This window comes from Zingiber officinale, chromosome 10A (genome assembly GCF_018446385.1).
Source record: "Zingiber officinale cultivar Zhangliang chromosome 10A, Zo_v1.1, whole genome shotgun sequence".
NCBI lineage: Eukaryota > Viridiplantae > Streptophyta > Magnoliopsida > Zingiberales > Zingiberaceae > Zingiber > Zingiber officinale.
This window is the reverse complement of record NC_056004.1, coordinates 16,780,321-16,795,788: the sequence shown is the minus strand read 5'-3', so window position 1 is coordinate 16,795,788 and position 15,468 is coordinate 16,780,321.

Sequence of the window (15,468 nt, the reverse complement as noted above, 5' to 3'; positions counted from 1 at the left end):
TTTCCAAAATTGGCTTCCAGGACTACATGGCAAGGCACATGGTCTTCTTGGGTATTGGAGCATTCACCACCGCCTAGGCAAAGCCTTTTAAGGAAAGCTAATATTTAATTTCCTTAAATAACTCTAGGTTAACCAAAAAGAACAATCGAATCACAAATTCGACAAAGAAAAAAAAACACAAACTTGAAAACAAATTCGAAAAACTAGATCTAATGCCTCTTGTGTTTGGAATTCTTACAAAGAAAAATAACTAGCATGATGCGGAAAATAATTGTTAATTATACCTTCTCTTTGTATGCAAATGACCTCAAGATCTTCTGCCGTATTCCTCGCCTCACCTTGGACGTCGTGTGGGCGACGATCCTCCAAGATGAACACCACCCAAAAACTTTCTTCCTCTTCCTCTAAAATCCGGCCACCACCACCATAAAGGAAAAGAGAGCAAAGGGAAAAAAAGAGGGGAGAGGGAGGGTCGGCCACCAAGAGAGACTCCACCAAGAGAATAAGAATTATTATCATGAGGTCTCCCCTCCCCTTCTTTTATATTACTTGCCCAAGGCAAATAAGGAAAGACTTTTTACAAAAATTAAAATCTTCCTCTAGTTTTCCTTTTCCCTTTTTATTTTTTCTTTTCTTACCTCTTGATTGAATTAATCATCAATCATTGATTGGGTTTAATCCTATTGGTCGGCCCCTTGCTTGGGCACCAAGCAAGGTGGTCGGCCACCTCATCAAGGAAAAAGAATAATAATTTTTTTTATAAAATTTTATAAACCCTTATAAAATTTTACAAGCTCTCTTCAAATTTCCTAAAGTAGGAGTTAAAAAAGGAAAATTTTAAAAATTAAAACCATGTTTTAAAATTTAAAACTTCTCTTATAAAATTTTCCTTTTTAACATGGTGATAGAAAATTTAAATTTTAAAATTTCTCTTCTTTTTTTTTTCTTAAACCATGAGGATGGTTAAAAAAGGAAAGTTTTAAAACTTTTAAACTTTCTATTAAAACATGTGACTTAATTCAAATAAGGAAAGTTTTTAAATTTAAAAACTCTCTTTTAAAACTTGTAGTTTCCTACAAAGAGAAGATTTTAAAAATTCAAAACACCCCTCCTTGTTTGAATTATTGTGGTTGGCCCCTACATGCTTGGGCACCAAGCAAAGGACCGGCCCTTTAAGAGGAGATGTGGCCGGCCATTGCTTGGTCACAAAGCAATGGACCGGCCCCCTTCTTGGACACCAAGATGAGTCTTTCTTTGGATGGACTTGAGGGTTTAATGAGGCTATGACAGGGACTTAGAGGAGAAATTGGTTTTGTCCTTTCGATGAGTTTGAGTATCCTGTGTTCGCCCCGAACACACAACTCAAGGTCATCGATAATAACTCATTCCACTAGAGAGGTATTATCGCACTACAGCACCAATCCCAAATTACATTATGGGCTCCTTCTTATCATGAGTGTGTTAGTCTCCCTGTGTTTAAGATAACGAATGTCCACTAATTAAGTAAGTTACTGACAACTCACTTAATTAAGTACTACTCAACTTCATTGTCATGTCGGACCAAGTCCACCTGCAGGGTTTAACATGACAATCCGTATGAGCTCCTCTTGGGGACATTCTCAACCTAGATAACTAGGACACAACTTCCTTCTACAATCAACAACACACACTATAAGTAATATCATTTCTCAATTTATCGGGCCTATTGATTTATCGAGCTAAATCTCACCCTTTGATAAGTTAAAGAAATAAATACTAAATATATGTGCTTGTTATTATATTAGTGATCCGGCGGTGAGAATGGGGGACCCACAGATGGGGTCCCGTCCGAGCGGAACCAGAGATTACCCAGCCAAAGGTTTGGGTTTTCGACGCCAAAGCAGAAGAACCGGAGCCGAGTGGCCGAGCGGAGGTGTCCGCTCGGCCGTGGATAGAATAGCCGAGCGGAGGTGTCCGCTCGGCCAAAATCGTGGCGAGGGAACAGTGGTTAGCCGAGCGGCCTATTCGCTCGGCTCGGGATATGGTATGTCAGCAAAGGCATGATGATTAGACTGTACGCAAGGCGGCACTATTAAAGGCCCCACCATCACGTCACGGAAAGGTTGATACAGTGGCAGTATGGTCTTATGGATGCCCTTCTGACAGGCCCACACCTAGGCATGGTCGAAAGCAGGTGATTGTATCAACAGTATGGTCTTATGGATGCCCTTCTGACAGGCCCACACCTAGGCATGGTCGAAAGCAGGTGATTTTATCAACAGTATGGTCTTATGGATGCCCTTCTGACAGGCCCACACCTAGGCATGGTCGAAAGCAGGTGATCGCTTCGATTGGTGTGCCCAGGCTCCTTCGAGAGGTCTATATAAGGCCTCCACTTCTTCAACCGAAGGTACACACGAGTCTACATTCTCTAAGCCACTTTCTTATTCCTGTTGGAGTGTATACTGAAAGCCTAAGCTTTGTAAACATTCATTATGAATAAAGAATCACATTTGGTCTAATTATCTACATTTGTTTGTAGTTGTTCATTTAATTTATATTGTAGATAACATAGTATGTGGTGTCACATACAGAAGATGATGTTATCAGTACCTTATAAATTAAAAACAGTAGCTCACGACCAGAATGGAAAGGAACACACCATTAGAAGGTCGTAGTGTAATTAGGTATTAGTTTATCTTGACTATATAATTACACTAGTACACTCAGAGTGTATTGAGTAGGACCATTAGAGGTCGTTTCTTTTATACTGACTTTGTAAAGGAACAAAGACCTCAGTTATTATGGAAGTGTGTGCTCTTAATCCTAATATAATAACAAGCACATATATTTGATATTTATTTCTTTAATTTATCAATGGGTGAGATTTAGTTCGATGAATCAATAAACCCGATAAGTTGGGAAATGATATCACTCATAGTGTGTGTTGTTGATTATAGAAGGAAACTGTGTCCTAGTGATGCTAGGTTGATAATGTCCTCAAGAGGAGCTCATAAAGATTGTCATGTTAAACCCTGCAGGTGGACTTAGTCCGACATGATAATAAGGTTGAGTGGTACTACTCTTGGATTTAGATATTAATTAAATGAGTTGTCAGTAACTCACTTAATTAGTGGACATTCGATATCTTAAACACAGGGAGACTAACACACTCATAATAAGAAGGAGCCCAAAAATGTAATTTGGGATTGGTGCGGTAGTTCAATGATAGTTCTCTAGTGGAATGAATTATCATTGATAAAATTAAGTTGTGTGTTCGGGGCGAACACGGGATGCTTAATTTTATCGGGAGACCAAAACCAATTCCTCCTCTCGGTCCCTATCGTAGCCTCTTATTTATAGAGTACTATACCCACCTATACCCACCTTCTATACCCACCTGGGGCCAAGCTAGCTTGGGAACCAAGCTAGGGCCGGCCTAAGCTTGGGTTTAAGGTGGCCGGCCCTAGCTTGAACCCAAGCTAGTAGGGCCGGCCATAATTAAATAAAAAAGAAATTTAATTTTAATTTTTATTATTATGTGGAAGATATAATTTAAAGAGAATTAAAAATATCTCTCTTGTAAAAGATCTACAAAAGATTAAAGAAAGATATTAGATCTCTTTCCTTATTTGTAGATTGGAGAGATGTTTTATTTTCTCTTTTAAAATTATTCACATGTTAATAAAATTAAAATTATAGATATTTCCTTTTATTAACCATGAAGAGATTTTAAAGAGAAATTTTATTTTTAAAATTTCCGGAAACAAATAAGGAAAGTTTTAATTGTTGATTGAAACTTGTCCAATTTGCTTCCTATTGATTTGGCCGGCCATCATTGTTTAATTGGGGAAATATTATTTTATTTTTCTCAATTAAATCATGTCAAGGAAATTTAGGAGAATTTATTTCCTAATTTGCCTAGGCCAAGGAATATAAAAGAAGGGGTGAGGGTGCCTTCACAAGACACAACCTCTATTGTTTTCTCTCCCTTTTTCCTTGGTGTTGTGGCCGGCCATTGCCCTCTCCCTCTCTTCCTCTTGTGGTGGCCGAATACTTCATCTTTCTTGGAGTTCTTGTGGTGGCCGGATACTGCTTGGAGAAGAAGAAGAAGAAGGAGAGAAAGCTAGCATCTCTTGGAGCTTGGTTAGTATTTTGATTTTCTTCTTTGGTAAAGTTCTTCCTTTGTGGCCGAACCTTGCTTGGAGGAGAAGAAGGTGGTTGGTGGTTTCTCATCTTGGAAGATCGTTGCCCACACAACGTCCGAGGTTAGAAGAGGAATACGGTAGAAGATCAAGAGGTTTTTCTACAAGGTATAACTAGTAATTTTTATTTCCGCATCATGCTAGTTATTTATGGAAATAATACCAAATACAAGAGGCTTACGTTCTAGTATTTCGAATATATTTTTTCGAAGTTGTGTTCTTTTGTTTCTTTCTTTTCCTTGTGATTTGATTGTTCTCTTTGGTTAACCTAAAGTTATTTTAGGAAATTAAATATTAGCTTTCTATTAAAGGTTTTGTCTAGTCGGTGGTGGTTGCTCCCATATCCAAGAAGGTCATGTGCCTCGCCACGTCAGTACTGGGAACCTTTTATGGAAATTAATATTTAATGGAATTAATAACTTAAGGAGACTTGGGTCGAACGTGTTAAGTTCCGCAGGAGATCCAAGTCAAAACCTAAAAGAACAAATAGATTAAGTTTTGGATCAAACGTGTTAAGTTCCGCAGGAGATCCAAAATTTAATTTAAAAGAACACATGGTAGCTAGGAAAAGGTTCAGACCTTTGTACAAAATTTTTGTACAGTGGAACCTCTAGGTTTTCCGAGTAGCAACCAACAATTGGTATCAGAGCTAGGGTTTTGCCTCTGTGTATTTGGTATTTAGTTTAACTATGCACATGTCATACATAATTTAGGCAGGTTAATAGTAGGATGTGCTAACTTTGTGGATGCAGGATCCAACTATTATGGCTTTTAATTAATTATGTGTGTGATTGGACCCTTGGACATGTCAAGGGCAATTTATATGTGTGTGCATGATTGTATTAAAATACAGCAGGAGCTGTATTTAGTTTTATTAGGATTTTATTTTTGATCTAGATACATGTACATTCCTTTTATGGAATATAGGATCAAAATGTAAAATTCTATTTATGTCGCGGATCGAATCTTGCAAAGCGTGGAACCTTCTAAGGACCAGAGGCGCAGCGGAACTAGGAGCAAGATGGATGCGACAGTTAGACCCGGTGGCGGTGGCCAAATATGGCAGCAGCTTCGGATGACAACACACGGAGGACAATTAAAGATAAAAGCCATAATAGTTGAAAATTAGATTTTCTATTTATTGCTTTTATATTGTGCTGGTGGTGCATGTTAGTTTACAAGTTTAGTAGGCTAGCATAGTTAAAATTCCTCATTTATAAATAACTAAGTGGGAGAGGGATTTTTAAGTAAATCTCATGGTCTCCATTACTGGTTTGTAAGTGATGCAAACAAGCTTGCGCGTTGGCTCTGAGTGCCTTCCTCCATAACGGATGAGCTTGTTTGCGGATCACTAGAACAGACTTCCATTTTTGGATGACTATAGGAAGTTAATTAAGAGCGTGTGATCTTCCCCAACGGAAGGGGCATAATCTTATTAATGGACTTAGTGTCAAGTAATGGTGTACACTTAGACACATCTAATAGTATCCTCCCCAACGGAGTCACTGCTATTATTTGTGTGACCAAATAATACCAACTATTAATTTTATTTGTCAAAAAGTTAGGTTGACAAGATAATAAAATTAATGGGTTAAAACCCTCCTTTTACAAATGTTGAATTTGTATACGTCCACACTAACGTGGCATACAAAATTCACGGTGTTTTAAGGTGTTGGTTAATTTAAAATAGTATTGTTTGAGGAATCAATATTATTCTAAATTTAGAGTTCTGACCAAAAGTTATTTGTGATTCTTAGGATGTCTTTCAACCCACTGTCCATCATACTTCAACAAAATAGACTTACTGGACCTAACTACATAGATTGGAAAAGAAACTTGGACATTGTTCTTACTGCTGAAAGCTATAAATTTGTACTGACTGAGCATTGCCCTGATGCACCTACTGGTGAATCTACCCAAGAGGAGATTGAATATCATAGGAAATGGGTAAAAGCAGATGAGATGGCGCGGTGTTACATTTTGGCATCAATGTCAAATGTATTGCAACATCAGCATCAAGATTTACCAACAGCCTATGATATCATGAACAATCTCAAAGAACTCTTTGGTCATCAGGATAGGGCTTCTAGGCAAGAAGCCATGAGAAAGATAATGACAGCCACCATGCAAGAGGGTACTCCTGTAAGGGATCATATCCTAAAGATGATGGCTTATCTGAACGAAATACAGATCCTTGGAGGAGAAATTGATGGGGAAACCCAGATCGATATGATCCTCCAAACGCTACCTAGAAGTTTTGAGCAGTTCCGCCTGAACTATAATATGAATAAAAGGATTTATTCATTAGGGGAACTACTGACAGAACTTCAAGCAGCAGAAGGGTTATTTCGTCACAATGCTCAAATTCACTATGCTGAAAATGGTTCTACTTCTAAACCGAAAGGAAAGAAGAAGAAGAAACAAGCTGGTTCAGCAAAGAAAGTGAATAAATCTCAGAGTACGGGATTTAAAGCTGGAATGAAGAAGCCGAAGGGCAAGTGCTTCATCTGTAAGCAGACAGGACATTGGAAGGCGGACTGTCCTCGTAGGAACCAAAACAAAGGTATATCTCATACTCTAGTTGTTGAAACATGTTTAGCGGTGTTATCTACCAGCACCTGGTGTGTAGATACGGGAGCCACTGATCATGTCTGCAATTCTTTGCAGGGGTTCCAGGAAACCCGACGACTATCTGAAGGAGAAATTACCGTCTACATGGGCAATGCTACTAAGGTGGCAGCTGTTGCAGTGGGAGACGTCTACTTATCTTTTAGTAGAAATAGAAATTTGGTTTTAAGAAATTGTCTTTATGTACCCAGTTTTAGAAAGAATTTAATTTCAGTTTCTAAACTGTTTTTAGATGGATATTCAGTTTCTTTCAGTAACGATGTAGTTATTAAAAGAAATAAAGTGATTATCTGTTCTGGTATATTGGTTGGCAATTTGTATACTTTAAATCCAAATCCTTTCACAAAGCAAAACATGGAAATTTATAACTCATCTTCTAATTCAAATAAGAGAAAAGAACCTTCATAAATGAATCAAGCATATCTTTGGCATCTAAGGCTTGGTCATATTAACTTAAGTAGGATTCAAAGGCTTATAGCCGATGGACTTTTGAGTTCATTAGAGTTGGAAAATTTTCCAACTTGTGAATCTTGCTTAGAAGGTAAAATGACCAAGAGGCCGTTCAAGGCCAAGGGGTATAGAGCCAAAGAAGTGTTAGAGTTGGTTCACTCTGATTTATGTGGTCCTATGTCTGTCCAGGCAAGAGGAGGTTTTGAATATTTTGTCTCTTTCATAGACGATTATTCAAGATATGGATACATTTACCTAATGCGCCGTAAGTCCGAGTGCTTTGACAAGTTCAGAGAATACAAGGCTGATGTGGAGAAACGATTAGGTAAAAGTATCAAGACACTACGATCAGATCGTGGTGGCGAATACCTCTTAGGAGAGTTTAGGAATTACTTATCAGAGGCTGGGATTCAATCCCAATTGTCTGCACCTGGAACACCCCAACAGAATGGTGTAGCAGAACGAAGGAATAGGACTCTTATGGAGATGGTTAGATCGATGATGAGTTATTCAGAATTACCAAATTCGTTTTGGGGATATGCTCTGGAAACAGCAGTATACGTTTTGAACTTAGTACCTTCTAAATCAGTTTCTTCTACTCCCATAGAATTGTGGAATGGGCGAAAACCCAGTCTAAGACATATTCGGATTTGGGGTAGTCCAGCACATGTGCTGAAACCAGATGCTGATAAGTTAGAATCTCGTACAGAAGTTCGCGTGTTTGTAGGATATCCCAAAGGAACGAAAGGTGGTTTATTTTATAGTCCTAAAGACCAGAAGGTCATTGTTAGCACCAATGCCCAGTTTTTAGAAGAAGACTATATAATGGATCACAAGCCCAGTAGCAAAGTTGTTTTAGAAGAACTCCGAGAGGACACGTCTACTTCAGTACCAACAGTACAAGATGAAGTACCACAAGAGACTGCAACACGTGTCACACATGATACACAACCACAGACAGTGCCCCGTCGTAGTGGGAGGGTTGTAATACAACCTGAAAGATTCATGTTTTTGGGAGAATCTTCGGACTTGATCCCAGGTAAACATGAACCTGATCCACGAACATATGACGAAGCACTCCAAGATATAGATGCAGCATCTTGGCAAAAAGCAATGAATTCTGAAATAGAGTCTATGTACTCTAATAAAGTCTGGGAGCTTGTAGAACCACCTGATGGTGTAAAAGCCGTTGGATGCAAGTGGATCTACAAAAGGAAAAGAGGGACAGACGGAAAGGTAGAAACCTTCAAAGCTAGGCTTGTTGCGAAAGGGTACACTCAAAAAGAGGGAATCGATTATGAGGAGACCTTTTCACCGGTAGCCATGCTTAAGTCTATCCGGATACTCTTATCCATTGCTGCTCATATGGATTATGAGATTTGGCAAATGGATGTCAAGACAGCTTTCCTTAATGGAAGTCTTGAAGAGAACATCCATATGAAGCAACCAGAAGGATTTATTGAAAAAGGCAAAGAGCATCTAGTGTGCAAGCTCAATCGGTCCATTTATGGACTGAAGCAAGCTTCAAGGTCTTGGAATATCCGGTTTAATGAAGTAATCCAGTCGTATGGATTTATTCAAAGTCCGGATGAGTCTTGTGTATATAAGAAGTGTAACGGAAACGTGGTGGTATTTCTTGTACTATACGTAGATGATATTTTGTTAATTGGCAACAATGTCAAGGTATTATCAGACGTAAGGGTATGGTTGTCCAAACAATTTGATATGAAGGACTTAGGAGATTGTGCACACATTCTTGGGATCAAAGTTATAAGGGATCGTAAGAAAAGAATGTTGTGTCTATCCCAAGCTTCATATATAGATACAATCCTTGCTCGTTTTAGCATGCAGGATTCCAAGAAAGGTTTCTTACCTTTTAGACATGGAGTAGCTCTATCTAAAGAGATGTCTCCAAAGACATCAAAAGAGATAGAGGACATGAAAGCAGTTCCTTATGCTGTAGGAAGCCTAATGTATGCAATGTACGAGACCTGATATCTGTTTTGCGTGGGCATGGTCAGAGATATCGAGTAACTGGACAAGGACATTGGACTGCGGTAAAGCATATATTAAAGTACCGAGAATGACTAGAGATTATATGCTAGTTTACCAAGCAGACGATTTGCTCCATGGGTTACACGGATTCTGATTTCCAATCGATAGGGACAATAGTAAGTCTACATCGCTATGTGTTTACTTTAGGAGGTGGAGCCATTTCATGGAGGAGTGTTAAGCGAAATGCGATCGGACTCAACCATGGAAGTTGAGTATGTAACAGCCTCAAGAAGCAGTATGGCTCAGGAACTTTCTAATGGACTTAGATGTGATTCCTGGTTTGCCCAAAATCATCACAATTTATTGTGATAATAGCGGTGCAGTTGCAAACTCGAAGGAACCACGAGCTCATAAGGCAAGTAAACATATAGAGCGCAAGTACCACCTGATACGAGATATCGTGAAGCGAGGAGAAGTTGTCATCGCCAAGATTGCATCAGCGGATAACCTGGCAGATCCTTTCACTAAGGCCCTTCCGGCGAAAGCTTTCGATCGGCATGTGGAGGGAATGGGAATCAGATGTATGGTAGAAGATATGGCAGCTTAGTCATTAGTATAAGTGGGAGATTGTTGGAGTGTATCAAAGCCTACGATTTGTAAACATTCACTCTGAATAACGAATCCCATTTGGTCTAATTATCTACATTTGTTTGTAGTTGTTCATTTAATTTATATTGTAGATAACATAGTATGTGGTGTCACATACAGAAGATGATGTTATCAGTACCTTATAAATTATAAACAGTAGCTCACGACCAGAATGGAAAGGAACAAACCATTAGAAGGTCGTAGTGTAATTAGGTATTAGTTTATCTTGACTATATAATTACACTAGTACACTCAGAGTGTATTGAGTAGGACCATTAGAGGTCGTTTCTTTTATACTGACTTTATAAAGGAACAAAGACCTCAGTTATTATGGAAGTGTGTGCTCTTAATCCTAATATAATAACAAGCACATATATTTGATATTTATTTCTTTAATTTATCAATGGGTGAGATTTAGTTCGATGAATCAATAAACCCGATAAGTTGGGAAATGATATCACTCATAGTGTGTGTTGTTGATTATAGAAGGAAACTGTGTCCTAGTGATGCTAGGTTGATAATGTCCTCAAGAGGAGCTCATAAAGATTGTCATGTTAAACCCTGCAGGTGGACTTAGTCCGACATGATAATAAGGTTGAGTGGTACTACTCTTGGATTTAGATATTAATTAAATGAGTTGTCAGTAACTCACTTAATTAGTGGACATTCGATATCTTAAACACAGGGAGACTAACACACTCATAATAAGAAGGAGCCCAAAAATGTAATTTGGGATTGGTGCGGTAGTTCAATGATAGTTCTCTAGTGGAATGAATTATCATTGATAAAATTAAGTTGTGTGTTCGGGGCGAACACGGGATGCTTAATTTTATCGGGAGACCAAAACCAATTCCTCCTCTCGGTCCCTATCGTAGCCTCTTATTTATAGAGTACTATACCCACCTATACCCACCTTCTATACCCACCTAAAGGGGGCCGGCCTAAGCTTGGGTTTAAGGTGGCCGGCCCTAGCTTGAACCCAAGCTAGTAGGGCCGGCCATAATTAAATAAAAAAGAAATTTAATTTTAATTTTTATTATTATGTGGAAGATATAATTTAAAGAGAATTAAAATTAAAATATCTCTCTTGTAAAAGATCTACAAAAGATTAAAGAAAGAGATTAGATCTCTTTCCTTATTTGTAGATTGGAGAGATGTTTTATTTTTTCTTTTAAAATTATTCACATGTTAATAAAATTAAAATTATAGATATTTCCTTTTATTAACCATGAAGAGATTTTAAAGAGAAATTTTATTTTTAAAATTTCCGGAAACAAATAAGGAAAGTTTTAATTGTTGATTGAAACTTGTCCAATTTGCTTCCTATTGATTTGGCCGGCCATCATTGTTTAATTGGGGAAATATTATTTTATTTTTCTCAATTAAATCATGTCAAGGAAATTTAGGAGAATTTATTTCCTAATTTGCCTAGGCCAAGGAATATAAAAGAAGGGGTGAGGGTGCCTTCACAAGACACAACCTCTATTGTTTTCTCTCCCTTTTTCCTTGGTGTTGTGGCCGGCCATTGCCCTCTCCCTCTCTTCCTCTTGTGGTGGCCGAATACTTCATCTTTCTTGGAGTTCTTGTGGTGGCCGGATACTGCTTGGAGAAGAAGAAGAAGAAGGAGAGAAAGCTAGCATCTCTTGGAGCTTGGTTAGTATTTTGATTTTCTTCTTTGGTAAAGTTCTTCCTTTGTGGCCGAACCTTGCTTGGAGGAGAAGAAGGTGGTTGGTGGTTTCTCATCTTGGAAAATCGTTGCCCACACAACGTCCGAGGTTAGAAGAGGAATACGGTAGAAGATCAAGAGGTTTTTCTACAAGGTATAACTAGTAATTTTTATTTCCGCATCATGCTAGTTATTTATGGAAATAATACCAAATACAAGAGGCTTACGTTCTAGTATTTCGAATATGTTTTTTCGAAGTTGTGTTCTTTTGTTTCTTTCTTTTCCTTGTGATTTGATTGTTCTCTTTGGTTAACCTAAAGTTATTTTAGGAAATTAAATATTAGCTTTCTATTAAAGGTTTTGTCTAGTCGGTGGTGGTTGCTCCCATATCCAAGAAGGTCATGTGCCTCGCCACGTCAGTACTGGGAACCTTTTATGGAAATTAATATTTAATGGAATTAATAACTTAAGGAGACTTGGGTCGAACGTGTTAAGTTCCGCAGGAGATCCAAGTCAAAACCTAAAAGAACAAATAGATTAAGTTTTGGATCAAACGTGTTAAGTTCCGCAGGAGATCCAAAATTTAATTTAAAAGAACACATGGTAGCTAGGAAAAGGTTCAGACCTTTGTACAAAATTTTTGTACAGTGGAACCTATAGGCTTTCCGAGTAGCAACCAACAATTCCTTCGCCTAACTTGAGCGTCGGAGGGCCGTCGCCGGGACACCCCCCCCCCCCCGGCTCGATTTTGTTGCAGGTTCGCCGGAGCACTCGAGGATCCAGCAGGGAGCGCCACATCCCAGCGTCCGTTGACTCCTAGTTCGGACAGGACCAATTTGGCACCGTCTGTGGGAACGCACCTGCATCCGAGCAGAGGCAATGGACGAGGCTGGAAGACTACATACCGTGGCACTCTCACAAGAAGAGTTTGACGCTCTAGTCGAGGCGAGGACAGCCAAGACAGTGGCGCAGCAAAAGGAGAAAGCACAGGCTGAGCGAGCGCAACAGCAAACAACCTCGGCTTCAGCAGGCCGGGCGGCGCAAGCAGACCGCCCGGAATATGTTTCAACAGGAGGGTTCCCTCAGGCACTCTTCCGTACTCCCCCAGAAATCGCGCCCGCTCACGGGGAGCAAGGATCTTCATCCGATGAGCCTCCCGTTCGGGATCATAGGAAGGGCAAAGCTCCCCGAGCGAACGCACCACCCGAGCAGGTTCGCCGACAGTTCTCTGAAGCCATACATCGGGATCCGTTACCAAAATACTATACACCACCGCCAATCGGAGCTTACAATGGGACGACCGACCCCGACTATCATTTGGGGAAGTTCGACAGCATCGCCACCTTGCATCAGTACTCCGATGGCGTAAAGTGCCGGGTATTTCTCACCACTCTATCGGAATCTGCACATAGGTGGTTTCGGAGGCTGCCGGACGGCTCTATCACTAGTTTCCAGGAGTTCCGAAAGGCATTTCTTCATCACTTTATGAGCAGCCGACGTTATCAAAGGACAAGCGTCAGCCTGTTCACCATCAAACAAGAACCAAGAGAATCTCTCCGGGCGTATATACAGCGATTTAATCAGGTAGCGATGGACATCACCACCGCCACCTCAGAGACAATGGTAAACGCCTTCACGCAAGGCCTCGCGGAAGGGGACTTCTTCCGCGCGCTCATTCGCAAACCGCCCAGAGACTACGACCACATGCTACACCGGGCGAATGAGTATATAAATGTGGAAGAGGCGAAGGCTGCCCGACGGAAGGGAACTCATGCCGAACGTCCGGCCCAAGCCAAACGGAAGCAGCCCGCTTCCCATCAGCCACCAAGAGGACCAAGAGTTGAGGCATCCCGGGCACATCATGCGAAGTCCCCGGTGGTCCAAGAGGTAGCGGCCGAGCGGTCAAAGATGAAGAAAAGGAGGGTATGGACCCCAATGTTTTGCTCTTTCCATAATACTGACTCCCACAACACCCGCGACTGTCGGGGCCTGCCTTCAATCACCCATCCCGTACGATGGGGTGGCCCTCGTCGATCGCCTTCACCCGGCCGCCGGCAGCGGCATCAAGAGTCCGGTCGGCGAACATATAGAAGATCTCCCGAACAGCGTTTCCCTCCAAGGCATGAAGATCGCTCTCGAAGGTCCAATGAGCGACCTAGGCAGTCCGCTCGGGAAGAGGAGAACAGAAACAACACCTCCCGGGGAGAAATCAATATTATTGCGGGTGGGCCGACCGGAGGAGATTCACACAGGGCGAGAAAGGCAAGCGCCCGGCAGCTCAGAATCCATGAGGTGGGTTGCAGCCAAGAAAAGGCGAGCGGACCCGAGATCAGTTTCGGGCCCAAGGATCTTGAGGGAGTTGAAGTGTCGCATGATGATGCCCTTATCATCAAAGCGGTGATAGCCAACTACACCATCCACCGTATCTTCATTGACACTGGCAGCTCGGTCAACATCATCTTCAGAAAGGCCTTTGATCAACTACAAATCGATCAAGCCGATGACAACCCCCCTCTACGGGTTTACGGGCAATGAGGTTCTTCCGGTCGGACAGGTAAGACTGGCTATCTCCTTAGGGGAAGAACCGCTCCGGAGAACAAGGACAACAAACTTTGTGGTGGTCGACTCCCCTTCATCCTACAACGTGATACTGGGGCGACCGGCGTTAAGCGAATTCCGAGCTGCTATGTCGACGTTCTATCAGAAGATCAAATTCCCGGTCGAGGACAAAATCGGTGAAGTACGAGGAGATCAGTTAGCCGCTCGGAGATGCTATGTGGAAATGGTCCGAGCCGAATCCAGCGCCGCGCGAAAAACTCCACGAATCGAGGTACACGCCATAACCGAGAAACCTCCTGCTTTAATTTATGATGAAAAGGAGGAGGTTCAGATCCATCCGAGCCGATCGGAGGCTACAACCTTTATTGCCGCCGACCTGGAGGACGAACAGAAAGAAGAAGTGGTCAAATGCCTCCAGATGAATCATGACGTCTTCGCCTGGTCGACGCATGAGCTGCCCGGTGTCTCCCCTAGCATAGCCCAACATAAGCTTCACGTCCGGCCGGACGCTCGGCCAGTAAAACAAAGGAGAAGAGATTTCAGCACCGAGCAGAATATTATCATTCGAGCGGAGGTAGAAAGGCTCTTAGAGGCCGGCCACATACGGGAGGTTCAATTCCCAAGCTGGTTAGCAAATGTGGTGCTCGTCTCCAAGCCGGGCAACAAATGGAGGGTGTGCATCGACTTCAGAGATCTCAACAAAGCTTGCCCGAAGGATTTCTACCCTCTACCCCGAATCGACCGGCTCGTAGATTCTACAGTCGGATGCGAGCTTATATGTATGCTGGACGCCTACCAAGGCTATCATCAAGTGCCGCTTGCCCCGGAGGATCAGGAAAAAGTTAGCTTCGTTACACCGGACGGGACGTATTGTTATACGGTGATGTCGTTCGGACTGAAGAATGCCGGAGCAACATATCAAAGATTGATGAATAGGGTCTTCCGCGAGCAAATCGGACACAACCTGGAGGTCTATGTAGATGACATCCTCATCAAATCCTTCCGAGCGGCCACTTTATGCAAAGATATGGAAGAAACCTTCCGTACACTCAGAAAATATGGGGTCAAGCTAAATCCTCATAAGTGTTTGTTCGGCGCCAAAGGAGGACGTTTCTTGGGCTATATTGTGACCGAACGGGGTATTGAAGCTAATCCTAGCAAGGTGAAGGCTCTTCAGGACATGCCACCGCCCAGAAACATGAGGGAAGTACAGAGGCTGACCAGTCGGATTACAGCGCTATCACGCTTCATCTCCAAGACTGCCGACCGGAGCCTTCCGTTCTTCAAAATCCTCCGCAAAGCTACAAAGTTCCAATGGAATGAAGACTGCGATCGGGC